Source organism: Mchenga conophoros, linkage group LG16, assembly GCF_057382185.1.
Source record: "Mchenga conophoros isolate Kocher_MC1m ecotype Shallow Benthic linkage group LG16, M_conophoros_male_GT1.1, whole genome shotgun sequence".
In the NCBI taxonomy this organism is placed as follows: Eukaryota; Metazoa; Chordata; class Actinopteri; order Cichliformes; family Cichlidae; genus Mchenga; species Mchenga conophoros.
In genome coordinates, this window is record NC_140541.1 from 21,198,335 (window position 1) to 21,218,426 (window position 20,092).

The following is a 20,092-nucleotide window of genomic DNA, read 5'->3' on the forward strand; positions in this document are numbered from 1 at the left end:
GTGTGTGTGTCTGTGTGTGAGTCATTACATTCAGCTTCCATTCGGCAGGCTGCAGGCTTCAGCAGGACAGAGATGGCTACGCTAAACCAAGCCTGTGTTAATGAGACAGCTCTGCAGGGATGAGAAGAACACACACAGAGCAAGTTTGAAGACGTCTTCTGGCCTCCCAAAGGTAATTCCCTTAAATGAAAAGCAGACTGCATGCGAGTCATTGTTGCACCGAGGGGGTGAGGATGAATGGTGACAGGGTTGTATTTCAACACACCTCCCCACGGTCTTATGTCGGGCCTGAGATGAGTGGAGGCAGAGGTACCTTGTTCAGACACACCCTGCCGATGCTCTCCTTACCCAATTATCCTTGACTAGAATGACTTGTGTAACACTGGCTGTGTCACGCAGCTTTAGAATGGATTCTTTATCCTATCAAGGCCTTTTCATTTTTCAGATTAGGAGGCGCTCTTGCTTCCAACCAAGGACGCCAACAGGACTGAAGTACTCCACATCTGGGAGACATTAGGAACACATGGAAGAGGCTCATTTAAGGCTCTTGTTAGCTCACCTGGTGCTTTAAGTAGGACCATTAATATTGAGCTACTTAAAATATGAACAACCCTCTCTTCTCATGTCTGTTCGATGAGAAATTCTCAGTGTCCCTCAGTGTGCACCAGCATGTCCATTCCAGGCTTGCATCTCACTATCAAAGTGGCTGAAGCTGTGATTTGGAGCTAATGGGCTTTCCAGATGTTCTCCCTTGTATTTCATTGAATCCAACACCTCTACAGGCCACTGTCCAGCCATAAATCACAGGGTGCATGCTGCATGAGAAGAATGAGAGGATGTGGCTTGATGCATAAGTTACATGCTCGATTCATGAGCTCATTGCGAATATCTTCAGAACCCGAGCAGAACAATTAGCTGTTACCTTAACCCCAGAGGCCACAAAGTCTCTTAAAGGGCTTTGCTATCCCCTTTATAAGCTCTGAAGGCCCAGCTCAAAGCCGCAGGGACAGCAGAGCTTTATATGAATGATTTGGTTTTATGTGGTATTCTTGGATGACAGTCCACCACGAGTCACTGTTCAGTGTTAGCAACAATTCACGGCTTTATTTGGTTCTGCGAGGGAGCTTCAGGTCCAAGTGTCTCCGATTGGTTGGGTTGAACAGATGTCTGATAAAATGTTCTTCTCCCATCTATCCAGTGTAAATGTGCGGTGGTGGTTGTTATTAATCTCTGTAAAGCATCAGGCAATGTTTTCATTCCAACCACTGAGCCAGAGCGAGGTTCCAGCAAGAATTACATCCATATCAATATTCAAAATGCTGGCTGAATTGAGCATTTAATCGCAAACACTCATGCATCCATTGTCCAGGTAATTAAATTATCTAATGGGCTATTTTTTTTGTCCTCCGTAGCCAACATTATCCAATGAGAATCTCAACCCTGAGCTACGCTGAGGTTTTATTGCACAGACCCCTCGCTGATCCGAACTTTTCTGAATCCATACACAGAACAAATCACACAAATCTATGATGGTTATATTTCACTCCGAGTTTTCTCTCCAAGTGAGATTTGGTTACTGAGGCCTTTGGGAAATCATGCCATTTTAAATCTTTCTCCTTCCTGAAAGAATGTCACCTCCAACCCACTTTTTAAGCTTTTATAAATGACCACTGGCACGTCTAAAGTCTTTTAATATGCAATCCATCTGTTTTTTGCCTCATATACGGGAAATGAGCCGATCCATAATCTGTACCTGCGCTGGCGAGGTCATCCGACGCGGTGACGAGAATGACTGATCTGGTGTTAAGGTTTATCTTTCTATGAGATTTTCGCTTGGCTTTGATAGCCGAGAGGAATGATTCAATCAATGGAAAAAAAAGGTGGGGGAGGAAAGAGATGTTTGTTTCCACTGATCCACTTCTCACATGGTATTAGACATTTCCCAAATAGCTCCCCACCCATCATATGTAATGGTGTGTGAATGTCAAGTCTTGTTTAACTGAGTGAGCATTTTCACACGTATGTTTTAACCTCTGTACGGTAAAAGAACCTCTAAATCATATTGGGTTTTTTTTACTATCAACTCTTATTAATAACAATTCTGTATATAAATTTCTTTTTGGCAAAACCTGCGATGATATAGTGATGTGTGAGCTCCATCCACTAAGCACTTAAGCTGTAATGAGTATCAAAAGCAGCTCCAGGTCTCCATAGTGACACCTCGAAGCTTGGCACTGTTGTCCCCAGAGAGCTGTGTGCCAATAATAAAGCCCAGAGCGGCTGCGCTGACTGTCAAAAGATCATCCTGTTATTTATTCTGTACAAATTACTTGCATATGTTCACCACCGCCTTGCCCTCAAGGTTAAAGCTCTCATCCGAGCCCAAGGAGGGATGAGAGAGCACAGTTGGCAGAGTGATAGATCTACTCTCAGCTGCAGCCGCTAAATGTTATTTCTCGTTTCCCATCCACACCTCGAAGCAAAGTCCAGGCACCGGCATAAATGAGTTCCACAGATATCCCTGTGAAATTTTGGCTCATTCTCGGCCTGTTTGCGATCACACCTTTAGATTCCGATTAAAGTCAGATCAGAAGTAACTCGAGAGAACACCTTCACACGGCAAATAATTACCGTCAATGTCATTTGCCTCAGTGTGATAGGAAGTGGGGGAAGTGACGAACTCTGGTTTTTCAATATCAAAGGAGAGGTTTTGGTTATGGGGATCACTGTGTGTGATGAGGGAGGGGGTGGCTGATAAATTAGGAAACTAAGTGGAGGAAGTAGTCCTGTGGTTCTACAAGGCAGCTGGAGATGGAAATCTGGATGCCATGTCCCCAGGTTTGCACAGGTCAGGCTGCTTTGTGGTTGGTACAGACACTAGACAGACTAACATTAGGCCCTTCTCAGCAGAAGACAAAAGTTGCAACAGCCATTCACATTCATCACAGGCCTCATAAATGTCAGCAAAGGAACTGCTGCAGACATGGCATGCAAAGGTGAATATAAACAAAAATAGGTCATAACCTGGATTCCATTACAGTACATAGTGTGGCGTCCTGCCCCAGCTTCCATTCGGGCTCTGCTGTTGCTCCACTTGCGTAACGTTGGCTAAAATGGAAGATCTATTTGTAACAGCCCTTTAATATATTATGCAAAGGTCATATGTAGGAAATAAATCAAAATCTTAGCTTTGCTTTGGCACCAGTTCAGGTAACGAAGTCAAAGACACCTTTGAACAACAGCACAGACTCTGAATCAGCAATAGCAAACACAGTTTTATTTCACTTCCGAGTTGTGTTCCAGGAAATTTTATGGCATTTCAGGTCACTGGCACTGTTTGTTAGAGAACTTTTCATATTTAATAAAAATATATTGATAGCAAAAGCCATTAATAAAAAAAATGGAGCACATTCGTCTCTTAAAGTCTGGGCGGTTCCACTGGGAATAGTATATCCACGTGTTCCTTTCCTTGACATTCTCCCTCACTTTTTAACAAGCTGGCAGCAGCACGTAAAGCCCTCCTCGTCTAGAACAAGGTTAATGCAACTCTTCTGATCAAATTCTCAGAGGAATTCTCCTGATCCAAACGTAAATCCGACTGCAAGAAAAGTAAATTAAAAAGTAATCTTCATATCATGTATGGAGGCTTCAATTCCTAAAACCAGTCTGGATACAGACTAATCAGTTATACTTGTTTTTATATGAGCCAGTTATCCTCTAAATGGATCCTAATTCATATTCCACTGTATCAGGTGTCAGAAAATCCTTACTTTTCTTTTGTTCTTTCATGTTTCAAAACTCATTTCCTCATTGTAACACGATTGCTTTCCTGACTAGGACGTACCGATTAAAATAAACACTTTGATGGGTTGCTTTTGTTTTGAAATATGGATCTATTACAAATGGGCTCCTGACAAATAAACACATGCCTGGCTTCCCTAGAGGCTGAGAGGGGCTCAGATGGAAAACAATGCCATAGCGATCATAAAAGAGAATAGAAAATCCTCTGCATGTCATGCGCTCTTACCATATCCATCAGCTTGAACGAGCTGTTTTAGAAAGGGTGGACAAAATATACACATCCCTGGATTTGACAAGGAATTATTCTAACCTCCACTGGAGAATAAATCCACCCTCTCCTAATCCTGTGGTAACTGCTGCTCACATGACATACCTCATACCCGCTGAAGTATTTTACAGATTCTTTCTTGTTTTGCAACATGTCATGCTTTGAAAATCTGTGTCCATATAATTTCATTGTAAAGTCAACAGATTGTGGTTTTAATCCCAACATTCCACAGCATTGTGGTGCTGTCTCCCTCTCTGTTTTAAGCGATGAAGGAGGAGATGGCACGGTAGTTGTTTTATTAGTATCATGGATGGATGACCAAACAGGCATACGTCTGTTTGAAGTGGCACTTGAAGCTTCTTGTTGGAAAGTCAATCAAATGAAGACAAACAAGGGAAAAACATGGAAAATGACCAAAAAAGAGAATGGAACAAAGACATGAAAAATTGCCACAATAGCAGCAAAACAATAATGCTGCTATTTATAAAATATAGTTCAGCATTGCCAAGAACTGGGGCTTACAATTTAAATTTTCCTACCCTTTTGCTAATTTTACAAATATACTCTTTTCTAGAACCTTGCTTCAGTCTGGGGACCCTGATTGAAAATGTTCTACCTGTCACTGGTCTCCTTTAGAAAAACATGTGTTTGGTGCTGTTTTAAGCGGTGATTGCATGCAGCTTGATGTCCAGAATCCATGACCCTGAGCAAAGCTCTAGTCATTTGAATCAGAGCTTTCACTGGAATCTGCTGCAGTCACAGAGGAGCTGGACTCAACTCACCTCTTCTTTTCCTTGGACTTAACAATAAGTATGTGCCAAGGGACAAATATGTTTTTTTTTCTTTTACTGCAAATCTTGGATATGATTTTTTTGTGCAAATTTAAAGTTGTTTTCATTAACTCATCACAGGGATGGATGTCATGATAATTTTGAAGCTATTAGTGATTCCATTAGACTTTTTTCTTCTCCCAGGGTGGAATACTTGTACAGCATAGATCTTCAGTGACTTAAAATCTTCTCTAATCCAGACAGGGTTCAAACACATCCACTAATAGCAGGTAAAATGTCCCTTAGCAAGTTGCACCTCAACCAGATGCTTTTAGTAGCCGTGAACAAACTTCTGAATATTTGATCACTCTTTGATATTAGCCTGTTTTATACATTCCAAAACCTGTTTTGAGTTTTGAGTGTTTGGCATCACTGTCCTGTTGGAACACCCAACTCTGTTCAAGTTTCAGCTTTTTAGCTGTTGAAGAATTTGGAGATAGCCCCACTTCTTCATTATTCCATCCACTTTGCGTACCAGTCCCACAGGTAGGGAATCAGACCCGGGGCATGATGGTACCACCACCATGTTTTACAGCATTCTCAGGTGTGAAAGTCTCACTTTTACTCATCCAGCAAACCTTTTGTCATTGTAGCCATATAGCTCAATATTTGTTTCATTTATGGCCTCATCTATTTCATCTATGTGGGCAGCAGGGGATTCTTTCTTGGTCAGCACCGTCTTAGTCCACAGCAATGTCACTGGTGACAGCGATGCTGGTGTTCCAGCAGTTTCCAGTTCATGGCAGGCTTGAGCTTTGGGGTTTCTGGGTTTTTCCTGAACATCCGATTTCCTCTTAGTTTGTGGCTTCTTGGAAAAGTGGTACCTTGGAAAAGTGGTGACCTATCTAAATAACCTTCCTGAGTTCCTTCCTTTCCTATTGTTCTGATTATTGGTCAATTCAATGAATGCTACAAAATAAATTAGTTTTGTATTAAAGAAAGAAACTACCAGTTGTAGTCAATCATGATCAATAATGAGAAGTTAATAGGCCTTGGCCTTGCCAAATTGAACATTTTTGTAGATCTTTCAGCATCACTTATTAAAACATTTATATGAGGGTATGTATATATTTGAGTCTGTATGTATACTTTTGATCCAGTGTGGATCAGAGAAAATTCCCTCAAAAAATTCAAACCTGTGCACCCAGTTTGTGTTTTTAATGCCATTAAAGGTGTGTGCTGTACAATCATCCCACACTGGAAAGACAGCAGTTCAAAGAAATCAGTAAAAGCCCCAAATTACCATGAGATGTTTGCCCACGATAAGCAGATGTAAACTCTGGCCACTACTATACCTGCTTCCTTCATTTCTCGCTCTCTCTCTCTTTGTATTTGTACTAAAAAAATGTGGACACCTACTGTTACAAAGCTATAGCTGTAAAGTGAAACAGTGCATGGTGCTTTTGGTTTATTCACACACTGGCTCACTGTAATTATTTTGCCTTCACCCTTTAGTAGACTGTAAATGCATTCATCTCTGTGACATAACACAGAAATCATGTCTGTCAAAAACAACAGCACAGTGTCACTTCAGGCATGCCCTTTTGCAGGAGTCCAAGGCTCAGATCAGCTGCATTGCATGCTTCTTCTTCAGTATATTGTACAGGCGTCATAGCACAGGCCCCTCTGCCCTCATAAACACATCCAGAAGGGAGTGATTATTTCTCAAGATGTGGAGATCGAGGACTTGCCAGTTCATGCCTCTTTATGAGTGTTTTGCCATGAAGGCTTATTCCGTCTCCCAACGCTTTTGTTCCTCTTGTTAGAAGAGATGCTTATCCCATTTACTCTGTGGGCCATGTGTCTCTTTCACCTTGAGCTACAGCAACTGAACCGACAGAAATGACACTGTGGGTTTCAGAGCTTGTGTCTCCCTCTAATGAAACGCACCATATCAAGTGTCCGCTAATTAGTAACAGTATTGCAGGTCGTAAAACATGCCATCTCCTCTAATCAGCAGTGACACCATCGTGCCCGCATTCTCTCATGTTGCAACATCGGGAATGCATTTTCATCTCATGTGGTGCTTCTCAGCCATGTTCATGCATTTTTGAGGAGACCAATTTGTCCTCAGATTGTGAAATTCGAAGATGTAATAAATCAGAACATTTTAGCTGTGATATAATAAGTGGCTGAAGCGTGGGCTTTGGAGAATGATTAAAAAATGTGCTCAGTCACAAGAACGATTTTTCTTCTTTTTTCTTTTCTTGGAGGAGAACTCCAAACTCTAAATTCCAAGAAGCAAGTTTGTCATTATCAAGCTAAGATAAGGCTTGATGAAATGTCTTACTTCATTTTCTCCTTTTCATATCTAGATTTAATGATAAAATCGAATTGTTCTGATGCTTTCTACCCAGCTCAAATAAAATGTATTATGTTTTATGATGCATTTTTTCCTCCATGCGCACACCTCTGATTTAAATTGTATTCTAGTGGGGAAAACGAGAATTTGCACAGCTGCAATTCCACGACAACTCTGCTGATGAAGATCTTGTATGATTTACATCTCCAGAACAGTTCCAAAAAAGACCTTGTGGTGATTATTTTCTGGGGGGAAAAGGAGGAAATATGTTGTGAAAATAATAGAATGATTTCATAAACAGGAGGCAAAAAAATGTAAAAGAAGTCCAATTCATTATGTCTCTTTATTTTATTTTGTTCGACAGCATGACTTGCTTTACTGTAATATAGTCTCTGTGGTGTGTGCAATGCAATCTGTGCTCTCCGGAGTCAGTGAGACTGAATAATGAAATCATCCCTACTCCTCAAAGACCTACTCATCTCCCTGAATACCTGTCATTTTAATTATAATACTACTGACTCTTTTGCCAGACCTATATGAGCAGAATCAGTCACACACAATTGGACTTGGCAAATGTTTATTGTGCCAAATACTAAATGGGACCCTGGGGATATTATGTTTCATATCACTTTGTCTCTAACTTCAAAGCTGCAGCTGGTAGTCAAGTGACATTTTTCACTGATCTTACTTGTCATGCTAGGCTAAGGCACAGGCACAGTGAGAGAAAAAAAGACCATTAAAAAATAAAATATCTACAGAAGTCATCAGTTAAAATCTGCAGACAAACTATACATAATGGCGAAAAAAGGAAAAGTTAGATGACAGAAATGTGAGAAGTTTATTTAGCAGCATGCTGTTTGACTCTTGGCCGTACGACAGAGCTTTTATTATTCTGCTGCGTCCCAGTACTCCTCAAACGAACCCACTTAATTAAATCCTCGAATGAAAATGTGTTTGTGAAAAGAAAAGAGATATTCCATGCAGAAAACACTTCTGCAGACAATTCATGGCCCCTTGTTTTCCCAACGAGGGCTTCTTTCACTCCAACCCAGATTGTGTCTGTGTTTGTTGGCTTATAAATCGGTGGATTTATTTCCAACTGACTTTTATTTTTTTTTCCTTCTACTTTTCAGAATCTCGCTAGACTGTGGTGTATTTTTATATCGCTGCAAGCTGACAGTCATAGACCCAATTTAATACGAGCGATTAAAATATGCAAGACACCCAGTATTCTGCACGTGACAATGTGCTGGGATTTTACTGGACTAATAAGGCATCTTTTTTTTAGGTCAGGAGATGTTTTCTTGGAAAGACAGTCTTGATTTGTTGGCAGCTCATATTTTGAGGATGGTTGGTTAATGGTTTGAGTGCTGTGATACTGAAATTTGTAATTTTACCTCTGATAATGTTTTTCTGAGATTGCTTGGGATGAAATGATAAACAGTGTTTGATCGTTATCCGTTTTAACACCAATATTTTGCAGGACACCTGCTGAATAATAATATATCTGATTTCTTTTGAACATTATTTTATCTGTTTCAGTTTGAAATTAGATTACACAAGTATGCTTAGGAGACAGCTCGCAAATTCCAGTTTTTATTTTTGTCTGGTGTAAGTTCTAAAAATACAGTGTTGTGTAAAAGTCTTGAGCAACCCCTCATTTAAAAAAAATATTTTGCTAGAAAATGGGAAGCAAGTGCAGTGTTTCACTGAAATGTGGCCAAACATACATGGAAATACGGTATTTAAGGCAAAAGTTTGCACAATTCTAAAGAGCTTGAAAGTCAATATTTGGTATGACCAGCTTTATTCTTCAACACAGCCTGAAAGCTTAGCCTCTTAGGTAAGCTTTCTTGTCATTTCTTTAAATAGCCTTCAGAAATAGTTCTCTCGGGTCTTTGAAGGGCATTTCAAAGCTTTACTTTGAATGCTGGCTGCCTTGACCCCACACTACTTCAACAATAATAATAATAATAGTGTTTGGTCCAGGCTCTGATAGTGTTATATTGTGTGTTTTTTGATCCAGGTATGCTTTTCCTGCATTTGAAGTGTGTTTGGGATCATTGTCATGCTGAAAAATGAAGTTATTGCCAATGAGACCCTTTCCAGGTGGTATTGCAGGGTGGATCAAAATGCCGAATGACGAATTAGCGCTTCCAGTCAGAGACTGAGGCTACGTCCACACGTACACGGGTATTTTTGAAAACAGAGATTTTCCGTTTTCGTTTTAAAAAATAATCCCGTCCACACATAAAGGCAGAAATGAAGGAAAACGCTGCTATGAACATGCCAAAGCAGCAGGTGGCGCTAGATTCCTAACCGTGCAGAAATGTTGGCCAATCAGAAGTCTAGAAGCCTCGGTGGGAAAAAGTAAACAAAGCTGGGGCATAGAAGCAGAACCGAGTCGTATGTGTGGAGGGACAGTAACTGTGTGTATATGTAAGCATTTAAACACTGCAGAGAGTAGAATTAACAGTATTGTAGAAATTAATTTCACCGAAACAATAACGTGGCGCACAGTGTGACGCATGCACCAGTTTATTGTATTTCCAGACTTGTTTTCGGCACAATTTACAGTGCACGCTACTCTGTTTTTTGTCAGACTTGAAATAGCCGAAATACCTTCACACTACGGAACTTCTATGGCTCTTCCGTTCGACAATCTCTCCAGCATTGGAACCATCATCTGTTTTCTCTTCGGTCACACTCGGTTGATTTTTCTAGTCGGCACACTCATTTCCTCCATTACCCGCTGGCTGCTTCCCAAACAAACACACGTGCGGCTTGGCACTTGTGCTGTACGTAACAAGTCACGCGACGTGACGCTGCGGCTGTGATTGGTTCAGCTCTGCGCTACTTAATTTGGATTGGCTGACCTTTTTTTTTTTTTTAAGAGGACAAGAGCGGCAAGGTCTATCACGATAGCTTAATTCCTCTATCGAGTAAAAGTTATATCGCGATACATATCGTTATCGTTCTATCGCCCAGCTCTAACCTCTTTCCTGACCTCCAAACATCTCCCCTCCAAAAGAACTGTTGTGACTGATTTTCTGTCCAGTTCTTGTGTAATTTGGCATACCTCAGCATCCCCTCTACTGAGATCATGTCTAATGAGTCCTCAGCAAACAGTAGATGGATGGGCTGAAGAACTTAAATAGTCCAGGTCCTGTATGACTACTTTGATATAGATGTTTTATTTTTAGGAATACAAATTTTCTTGTTTAGCTTCCTCTGATTTTTTGAGGACACATTGCACAACATGTTGAGATATGCAAAGTTTTTAGCTAATAGCTCTTTGGGACTCATGATACTGGTGCAAAAGTACTATCCTGCTCAAACTGTGTAATCTATGGCATTTTTAGAAGCAAAATATAAAGAAATTCGGGGTGGCTCAAGACTTTTGCACAGTAATGTACACCCACCAAGAAAAGAAAGTGTGGTGCTAAAATGACATCTAACCTCAGGGGGATACCATTAAATGTTACATCCTGTCACGCTGTCATTAGCACAGGCGTCTTGTCATGGGTATATGTGCTTCCTTCTGCACTGTGCTATGGTTGGCTGGTGTAGTTTGATAGCCTACATTAAACCACCAGCAACAAGGTTTGTGGATTACTTTTATTTGTTTGGTTGTTTTCTTTTGCTGGTTTATGCATGTAAATCTTGATCAAATCTTCCACAGCTTAATAACTGAGAAACTCACACCACATTCATCCGTAGATGTATAAATAGCACCACAGGCAAGAAGAAAAATATGTATCTTTTGGATGCCATCAAATGCTAATACAGGTTGTTACAATTTGTTAAAGCTATTCCTCCTGTGTTATAACAGTGGAGATTTGTTCCAAACCACAGATTGAATCATAAATAATGCGGCTTTTTTTTGTGTGCGGATGGTTCATGGTAAGAGATATTTTTGGCGCAGGGAGTCCATGGCAGTTTGTGCTGTGGAGGGAACATGCATGATCTGATTGACTTGACTGGGAATCAGAGACCAAGAGTGCATTAGCAGTAGAGACATGGCGCCAAAGGAAACACCTTTAACATGAATTGCATGTTTCAGCCGTTGCAGCATTATGGTCACTTTTAATCTAAGCTCTGCTAGAAAAAAAAACCAAAGCATTGTGTCTTGTGAAATTCAGTAAATTGAATGATACATGTTTTTCTGGGGATATTTATGTGGTGAAATAATAAGATGATGGGTAATTTGTCTTTTAAAAAAAAAATGTATCCTGCACATTTAGATTTGCCTTCAGAGGCCAAATACCTTCTGTTAGGTGGAGCCCACTGGAGCGGAGAGCAGGAATGTGGAGAGGGATGGTAGCTCTAAAGTGTGTTTACTGTAATGAGAAGCAGACAGAAGGAACTCTGAGCTGCTATTGTTGTGCACAGGTTTGCTTTGGATTCCCGTCTCACCCTTAGGCTACAAAGCCATGAATATTTAAATAGGAAAGGGACTTCCTCTAAGCATCAATCAAAACCCCATCTATTCAATTACTGGCTTCAGATCTGAGATGCTCAACCAGCAGCTTCTGATGAGAAGAAATTTTGCCCGTGGCAATGCCCGTGAATATTCCAACCATGTGGACGATCAGTCAATTAAAAACAGCCCCTCAATGGCTGGCAGACTTTCAAGAGTGAAAAGTTGCTGGATAGTTATTCAGTGACACTGAGCTTGGAAGAAAGTTTAAGTCCATTGAATAAGGATCAGAATACAGAGGAATAATCCCAATAAGGAAATATAACCCCCGTTGTCTTGCGAAAAAAAAACTGTAGGCGGTATGAAACATCTAATTCAATATTTTTTCATGAAGTATGTTGAATAGGCTCAAATTCAAAGGCACTTTGTCTCCAAGCACATTTCAGCCATGATAAATACTGAGGGCTAGCAGTGTTTCTTTTTTATTCGAAAAGTTCAATTGAAACTGTTTTCGTGCGTGGGTGTGTGTGGATACAGAGAAAGGAGATGAAATCAGATACACAAATAACAATGTAAAAAAAAATGATGATGATAGTGATGAGAAAGGAAAACAACAGCTTTGGACACCTGTTCAAAGGCATTCTGTCAGGCCTCCACCATGAGAAAAAGATGAGTCACGCTGGCAGAGGATCAGTTGGTCGGAGGTGTGTCATTTATAGCGGCCCGACATCTCTGTCAGTGAGCGATTGCACAATGCTCCCACAATCTTTTTTAACCACAACAACAACTGGCTCTGCCTGCTGAGAAGCTGTGCTTGACACAAACCTATCCTCTGTTAACAAGAGCCAGGCACATCAGCCAGAGTGCTGTTCTTGGCAGTCAGCGCCGGTCGTCTATGAAAGACAGATCGTGCAGCGAGAGGCCAGAGGACTGGGATTTTTACAGCAACCACGGCAGTGCTTGGTTAACATCATGTTTACGTTGTGTATTATCTTTAGAAATTGTTACTTCCTCATCTTTATTCATGCTAATTGGGTTAATCAAAGATCACAGCGTTGTATCCTGTAACAAATGGCTGTTTTGGTTTTATAGGAATGAGAACGCCAGACTTTGCCAACACAGCAGTGGGACCAATGACCAGAGGAACATTGCACTAAACACACTGATCAAAGCCATAGTTAAACATCTTGGGAATACACCTGCCCGCTTTGTTGTCAAGAGCTAAATAGAAGGATCAATGCAACTATATGTAAAGCAAAAGAAAGGAGATATTAATCCTAACATAGCATAAAAAGTGATAGCGAGGTTAAAAGCTAGCCAAGGTAGCTAGCAACAGAGCTAATATATCAATGCTAAGCTCATTAATCATCATATCTTTTCTTATTGTTTCTTACTATTTCCAGGCTTTCAGTCGGTTTCTTCTAAGCAAGAAGGCAAATACTGAAGAGCTTCTGATGTTTTGCAAAGTAAGTAAATACATTTACAGTATAATCGGCTACACTTTGCTTTGAAATTCTGCAGTTTCTTCACTGGTTATTTTCCCACGAATGGGAATGAGCGTATTCATTATCAGACATTACACTGACTTCGTTGCAGGGTAATATTTTCACTTTCATGTGATATTAATTGAAATGTTATGCAGAAACCCACTAAAAAGATGATGGTAAAAGATTGTCAGAGTTGAAAAGAATCTGCAACGCATTAAGAGCCTCGCTCCGAGGAGCAGATGAAAGGCACTGCCCTTATATTAAAAGAACTTCTGGGGAGGTGAAGGATTCTCCTCAGGAGAAATCAGAAACACTCTTTTCCCACTGGCTCACTGACAGTAACTCACCAGGCTGTCAATCCATTTTAATCAAATTACTGTGATGTTTCAAACGGTCTATTTGAAAAGTGGAATGACATAAGGAGATTGCTAAACTCACATTATGGAGGCTGTTTCCAATCAGATCTGCACAATATTTCATTGTCTTTGGAGCTTTGCTTTTAAGGGCTAAGAGTATGAGAAGAGATGAGCGCAGAGACGAACTGTGCTCAGCGAGATCTTTGGCAATATCATCCAATCCCAGATGTGAGAGGAGGGAGTGATGGTAAACATGGCACAAATTATATGGAGCAGTAAATTATTTATGAATTGAAAGAAGGAACATGTTTGTTTTCTTTAGCACGCATGAATGACAACCGCAGCGTGTTCATGTGTGAACTGCGGGTCAAACTCCAGGGACGATCCATGTGGTTTTGCAAGAGTCGTATCTTTGAGGTGTTTCGCCAGATGATTCGGCTTGAGTTATGTTGAGTAGGATAATATGGAATCAAAAAAATCGAGCTCTAAAATAACACGTGAGTGTGTTCCAGGCAGCACACATTAATATAAGAGTCCTGGAGTAAAGTGAGCTTGGAAAACATGCCGTAGGGTTTCGTTATAAGCGATGAAAAGCAGATCGTCCCAAAAAGTATCAGCTAAGTAGCTGATAATGTCATTTATCCCAAAGGTGGGACGTGGTTAACAGGCACTTACCATCAAAGCGTGGAAAAAGAGAGATCATCTCTTGTTAAGCTATGCGGTGAAAACCTTCCTAACATGTACCCCATATGTTTTTTTGCCCCTCTTGAGCATCATAAACGTGTTGCAGGCTGCGCAGGCACAGCGTCCTGACAGTGAATCACAGAACTCCCTCAGCTCACCTAAATCTTGGCTCCACTCAACACCTCAGCACAAACGGAACTGTTTATGTTGCAAACAGGCTTGAAAAAGCACACGTGTAATGGTGCATTTAGACAAGGGATTTACGACCAGGACGTCAGCAATATTCCAGATCCGCCCAGCGCAGGTTGAAGACAGTCTGTGCCAGATATTTCCATCGAAGTCACCAACAAAGGCTTCTTTGCTATGACAATGAAGCTTTTGTAGATATATCAGCCTGAGCTGCTCACCACTGTCCTCGCCCTCTGAGGCAAACAAGACCGGCCTGTGCCTCCAAAGCTTGCTGAGGTGCAGGAAATGGTCAGTCTTAACTGGGGTTGTAAACTGAAGAAATGAAAGCGCTGGGTGTTGCTTGCATGCCTTGTTAATGAGTTTATGAAGGTTTCACAAGTTTTAGCTAACAGTGTAATTCATCATTCATATCTTCACTTGTTTAGGGAAAATAAGGCCAATGTTTGGGCAAACTTGATAGTTTATTGGAAAGTTTAGTGACATGACTTGTAAACAATTACACATGTAGAGTTTATGGATTAAGAGAGGGTAAGCAACTAATAAAAAATGTTTTATCTAATCAACAAAAAATTTCTATTACATTTAAGCTGCTCCCTTATACACAGTAGGTTGCCACAGCAGGTAGCTCAGTATGTTTAAACTGGGAGGTTTTTATGCCGGATGCCCTTCCTGACACAACCCCCACAGGGATTTGAGTCTCCTTCCAGAGACAAACTGGTGATCTTTTGCCTGCTAGGCAACTGTGCAAACCACAACACTATGGTCTATTATAAGTAAAGAGATTAAAATAAAGTAGGCCTTTTGCTAAAAGGACTATAAAACTTAAGAGACCTTTGATAAAAGATTCTATGCTGAAACGTGTTTATTGTTTATTCATTAAGTATTAAAATGTTTATGAAGCAATTAGTCAAGCATGTTTTATAAATGTCTCATAAAGAGTGAAAGAAAATTACAAAATTAAAAATACATGACCTATTAGGTTGAGGAGAACATAAATTACTATTTTGTATATTGAGACATGCTGACTTTTAGCTTTATACTTTAGACTGTAAATTTTTAACAGCCTTATTCTTTTTTTTCTGGTCTGTATGTAAAAGTTTACTGACCAGTGTTGACGTGTTAAGTTCACCAGGTGGAGTATCTGTCTGTCTGTCTGTCTTTGGGATATGCCAAAAGATGACAACGACGATGGAGCAGAAGAGCGTTTGACTTTCACCAGCGAGCCCCTCTGTTTGACATCATGTTTTCTTAATGAGAGCCAGCTGCCCCCAACATCAGCATTCTCCTTCATACCAGCATGAAAAAACATGAAAGTTAGAACTTTAAACATGTCCAGATTCCTTTGTACGCCACGGGCAGTATTAGCCTGCTCGTCAGCATTACAATCAATGGTGCCTGTGATCATCAAGGGTGGAAATGAGCGCTTAGCCTTGGAGCACACGCACAGGATGAAATACTGCACATTCATTATGTAAACAATCTGGTTTGCTGAGCCATGTGCAAGGTTTTTTCCCGGTGTACTGACACCGACATCTTCATAGACAATAAAAATGAAATAAAATAACTAAATAAATAAATAAATTTCCAGGTGCTAATTAATATGCTGTTCTCAGAGGTTTAAAAGCTTTTGCTTCTATGACCAGTCACTGCAGATATAATTTGTTCTATTAAAATCTGTTTCATGCTCCCTTTTCAGTCTCATGCTGCTTTTATGACTTAATCAGGGGAGAAAAAATTAATAGAATTGGTGACAAATATGTCAGTGCTACTATCACAAAGAGTTGGCCACTGATAGCTGCTAACTCCTTGTGGCATCAGCAAGGTGCTGTAAACTTTCCTGTCTTCCATGTCCAATGTTGGTAAGCCTGTGCAAATTCTAGAGATAATGTACTGTTCTCAGCTAACAGGGGTGGCACCTGGTGTGGTCTTCAGGCGCTGAAGCCCATCGGCCTCAATGTTAGACACGTTGTGCATTCAGAGATGCTTTTCTGTGTACCTTGCTTTCAATGAGTGGTTATTTGACTTACTGTTGCCTTTCTATACACTCAAAGCAGTCTGGACATTCTTCTTTGACCTCTGTCACCAACAAGGTCTTTTCACCTGCAGCTTACTGGACATTTTCTGTAAACCCTAAAGATGGTTTTGTGGGAAAATCCCACCAGATCAGCAGTTTCTGAAATACTCCAGTAAGCCCATCTGGCACCAACAACCATAACATGTTCAAAGTCCCTTAAATCACCTTTCTTCCCCATTCTGATATTTGCTTTGAACTTCAGCAGGTCATCTTGACCATGTCTACATGCCAACATTGATGGAATTGCTGGCATGCGACTGGCTGATTAGATAGTTGCATTAACAAGCAGTTGAACAGGTGTCCCTAATCAAGTGGCCAGTGAATCTATCTTGATGTATATTGAATGAGATTTTCGAAGAAGAAATATTTCCTTAGCTGGAATAAATGCAGCTTTCCTTGAAGAAGATGTCTGCTTGGCATATGTTGCTCCTAACCTGTATCAATGGTGGTTCACAGATGTGCAAGTTACTCATGCTGTGTTCACTAATGCACCCCGTACCATCACAAATTCTAGCTTTTGAAATGTGTGCTGATAACAACCTGGGTGGTGTCTTTTGTCATTTGCTTTAAAAACATGGTGTCCATGATTTCTTAAAGAAAAAGAAAGAAAGAAAGAAAGAAAGAAAGAAAGAAAGAAAGAAAGAACAAACAGAGGATATTTTTTGCATAGAAAGGTTCTGACTTCCATTTGTGGATGTGGTGAAAACGATGTTCACATGACAGATGTGTTTCTGAGGTCATGTAGTGATTTACAGTGATAGAACTGGGTTTCTTTTTATACTAAAGCACCATCTGCGGGTTTAAAGACTATTGCTGTTCAGATTTGTTTCTTGCACTTAGGGAATTCTTGATTCTCGGAATCTTTTAACCATACCGTGCACCTCAAACGAGAAATCTTCACTTTTCCATTGGCAATCATTACTTTTAATAGGCTTGGACCTCATCTTTGCTTCTGAAAACCTCTTGCTCCCTGGGACTCTTTTTTTATATATATATCAGGTTGTTTTGCTAATTAACCGTATTAGCTGTGAGATGTTCCACCAGGTTTTTGTTTTGTGTCTTTTTTTGCTATTTTGAAATGCGTTTCATTAAAAACTTAACACTTAAACTAAAAATCATGACCTTAAGAAAGAAGTAAATAGATTTATAAATACCTGTTTCAACAGTTTATATATTGTCTTTGCGTTATTTTCATTTCATTCACCTTTTCTTTACATTTTACTTAGCTTTTCAATATTTTGGTTTTATTTTTTCTAAAAAGAGGCAAATGAAATGTGTTGATTTTAATGTGTGAACCACCCCCTCAAAACATATTTTCACTGCTCTTTTGTTCTGTCACCCGAGTTTATTTTGAGACATTGAAGACACAGAGGCACTGAAGCGCCGTGTTTAGACTACAAGTGATGTCTGTCATAATTTCTTCTTTTACTGTAACGCACTTTGAAGAGCACATGTGCTCTATCATTAACACCTTTGGATCGTTTGTATGTGTGTCTCTCTGTGCCCGCCTTGTCTTTGTGGCAACCCAGTGGGAAAAGTGGAGGAAGCTCTGCCCCCCAACAATATCTGTTTCAACATCCTCTGTGTGGATTCCCTCTGAACTCAACCCCTGACCCTTTCCTTGTCCTCGAGCCTGGGTCCTGCCCTCACACTGCCGTCCATCCTCCTGGGTACGGCTGACCTGTGAACTGCGCTTCGCCTCTGGGGCGACCCTACACAAAGGCTTCATAGGAGAAAAGAAGACAAGACAGAAAGTTTCCCCTCTTTGCCAGTCATGCCTGGGGGTGTATTATATGGTGAAAAGCTGACACCAGCCATTGATCCCAATTTAAAATGTCAGCTGTTGTAATTTGAGTTATTACCTTTAAATATATCATCATATAGCAAAGTTAGCTTTAGTGCGAGCTCCCTTAGCGCAGGATTGGCCACAGTGTATTGATGATTGCATAGCAAACTTCCTAACTTCATTAATTAGGAATGGGTCACTTGGGTCAGTATGTGTTTATTCTCAGGAAGGCGCATCAAGGGGATTAGCACTAATCAGGGGGGATTTTAAACAGCTCTTACCCAGATGGATGATACTCTTGCTTGATCTCTTCACTTTGTACGCCTGCAGAGAATGATGTTTGGTTTGGAAATAAGCATCTAGATAACGATTCTTCTGGTTTTCTTTGTAAACACAAACATATCGGACCTCTCGCTTACCTTTGACCCAAACTGCAAAGAACCAGATTTTTTGAGTGTCCATAATTTTATGCCCACAGATGATAGAGATGATAGACATGTGATTTATGCGGCGTGTTAATTTATTGTCAGGATCATCGGTTCACACTTCAGATTTATATTTCATATTTTAATATCTCTATATTGTAGTCTTGTGTTACCTCAATCAGTAGTATAATCAGATTGTAAAATACATTGTGATGTACTGCTATACTTTGATGGCCCCTGATGGCTGCTGTCTTTATCATATATTACGTCATCATGTTGCCTAGCAACCTCCTAGCAACGGGCTAAAATGACCAACATGTAACATTTATGCACCTATAACATCTTATAAAAACGTTGTATAATTTTTGTTTCAGTATATCTATCTCATATTGTGCAGTAGTATTTGTAACATGTAGTGTCTCTGTGTGTGTGTATGTGTCACAATGTCCACACTTACATGTATGTGGACATATTGTGATTTAGTAAATGTATCAGGGTTAAGAAAGAGTGTGCGGGGGTTATACTTAAATTGTTGTGGATCACTTTTACTACCTCCAGAAGAATACATTAAATTATGTAGTTACTACCATAATTAAAATAACAGGTCAGTGATAGTGATGTCATTTAATCTGTTCACAAATCTTTTTCTAGCAGTCCAACATACTGTATCTCTGCTGCAAATACCACCAAATGACCCTAAATCAACATCTTTCTGCCAAAGTGTCGACAAATATGAACATTACACTGTTGAGGCTGTTGGAGAGCTTTTGCATTGTTTCACAACTGATAGCACAGAAGTACCTCACAATAAAAACAGTTCTGCACCTTTGTACAACCCCAGCTCAACAAATTGAATCCAAAATATACTGTGAAGAAGCATTTTCCAGGCACTGAATCCAGGAAATCAAGTTCCCTGTAGAGTCGCAGAGGAAAAGAAAAAAAGGGAGGGAGAAAAATATTGTCTGTCTGTCTTTGGATGTGGCAGTTTTGCTTCAGTGTCCTGCTGCCTTTTAATCACAGAACAGACATGCTTTTCACTTTGTCCACCTTTAGAGAACAGGGAAAGAAGACCGTGGCTGTCAACAGTGTTGTAGCCCTGGTGTTTGTATAGTGTGTGGCATGCATGTTCTCCGATCTGGATATGTGTTCTGGTCTTCATTAGACTCAGACTGAACATCTTTGCGGCCTGACAGAGAGATCCTTTCATGTGTCCCCTGCCTGGTCCCACTCACCAGAGCCTAACCAGAAACATGCCACTGCCCAGGGCAAGGTCAGATTTCTCACCATACCACAGCATTAAAGCAACATTGCTTTTCCTAATAGAGGGGGAAAACACTCTGGTTATTTTTCATCAGTCTCACAGACAATATATTCCATCTCATCATATTGATGGAGTAGCAGCACAAAAGTCCAGGTGGAAGTAATCTGGAGGGAGCGCTTGTCTCTGCTCGATGATCTCACTGACCCGAA

At 40.3% G+C, this 20,092-nt stretch overlaps 1 long non-coding RNA gene across 1 annotated transcript; it reads left to right on the forward strand.

Moving 5' to 3' along the window:
• Positions 1–34: 34 nt before the first annotated feature.
• LOC146556709 (uncharacterized) lies at positions 35–19,088 on the forward strand. The gene is made up of 3 exons (XR_014888945.1): positions 35–172; positions 13,025–13,087; positions 15,462–19,088. It is a non-coding gene; the product is annotated as an uncharacterized LOC146556709 (long non-coding RNA).
• Positions 19,089–20,092: the final 1,004 nt, after the last annotated feature.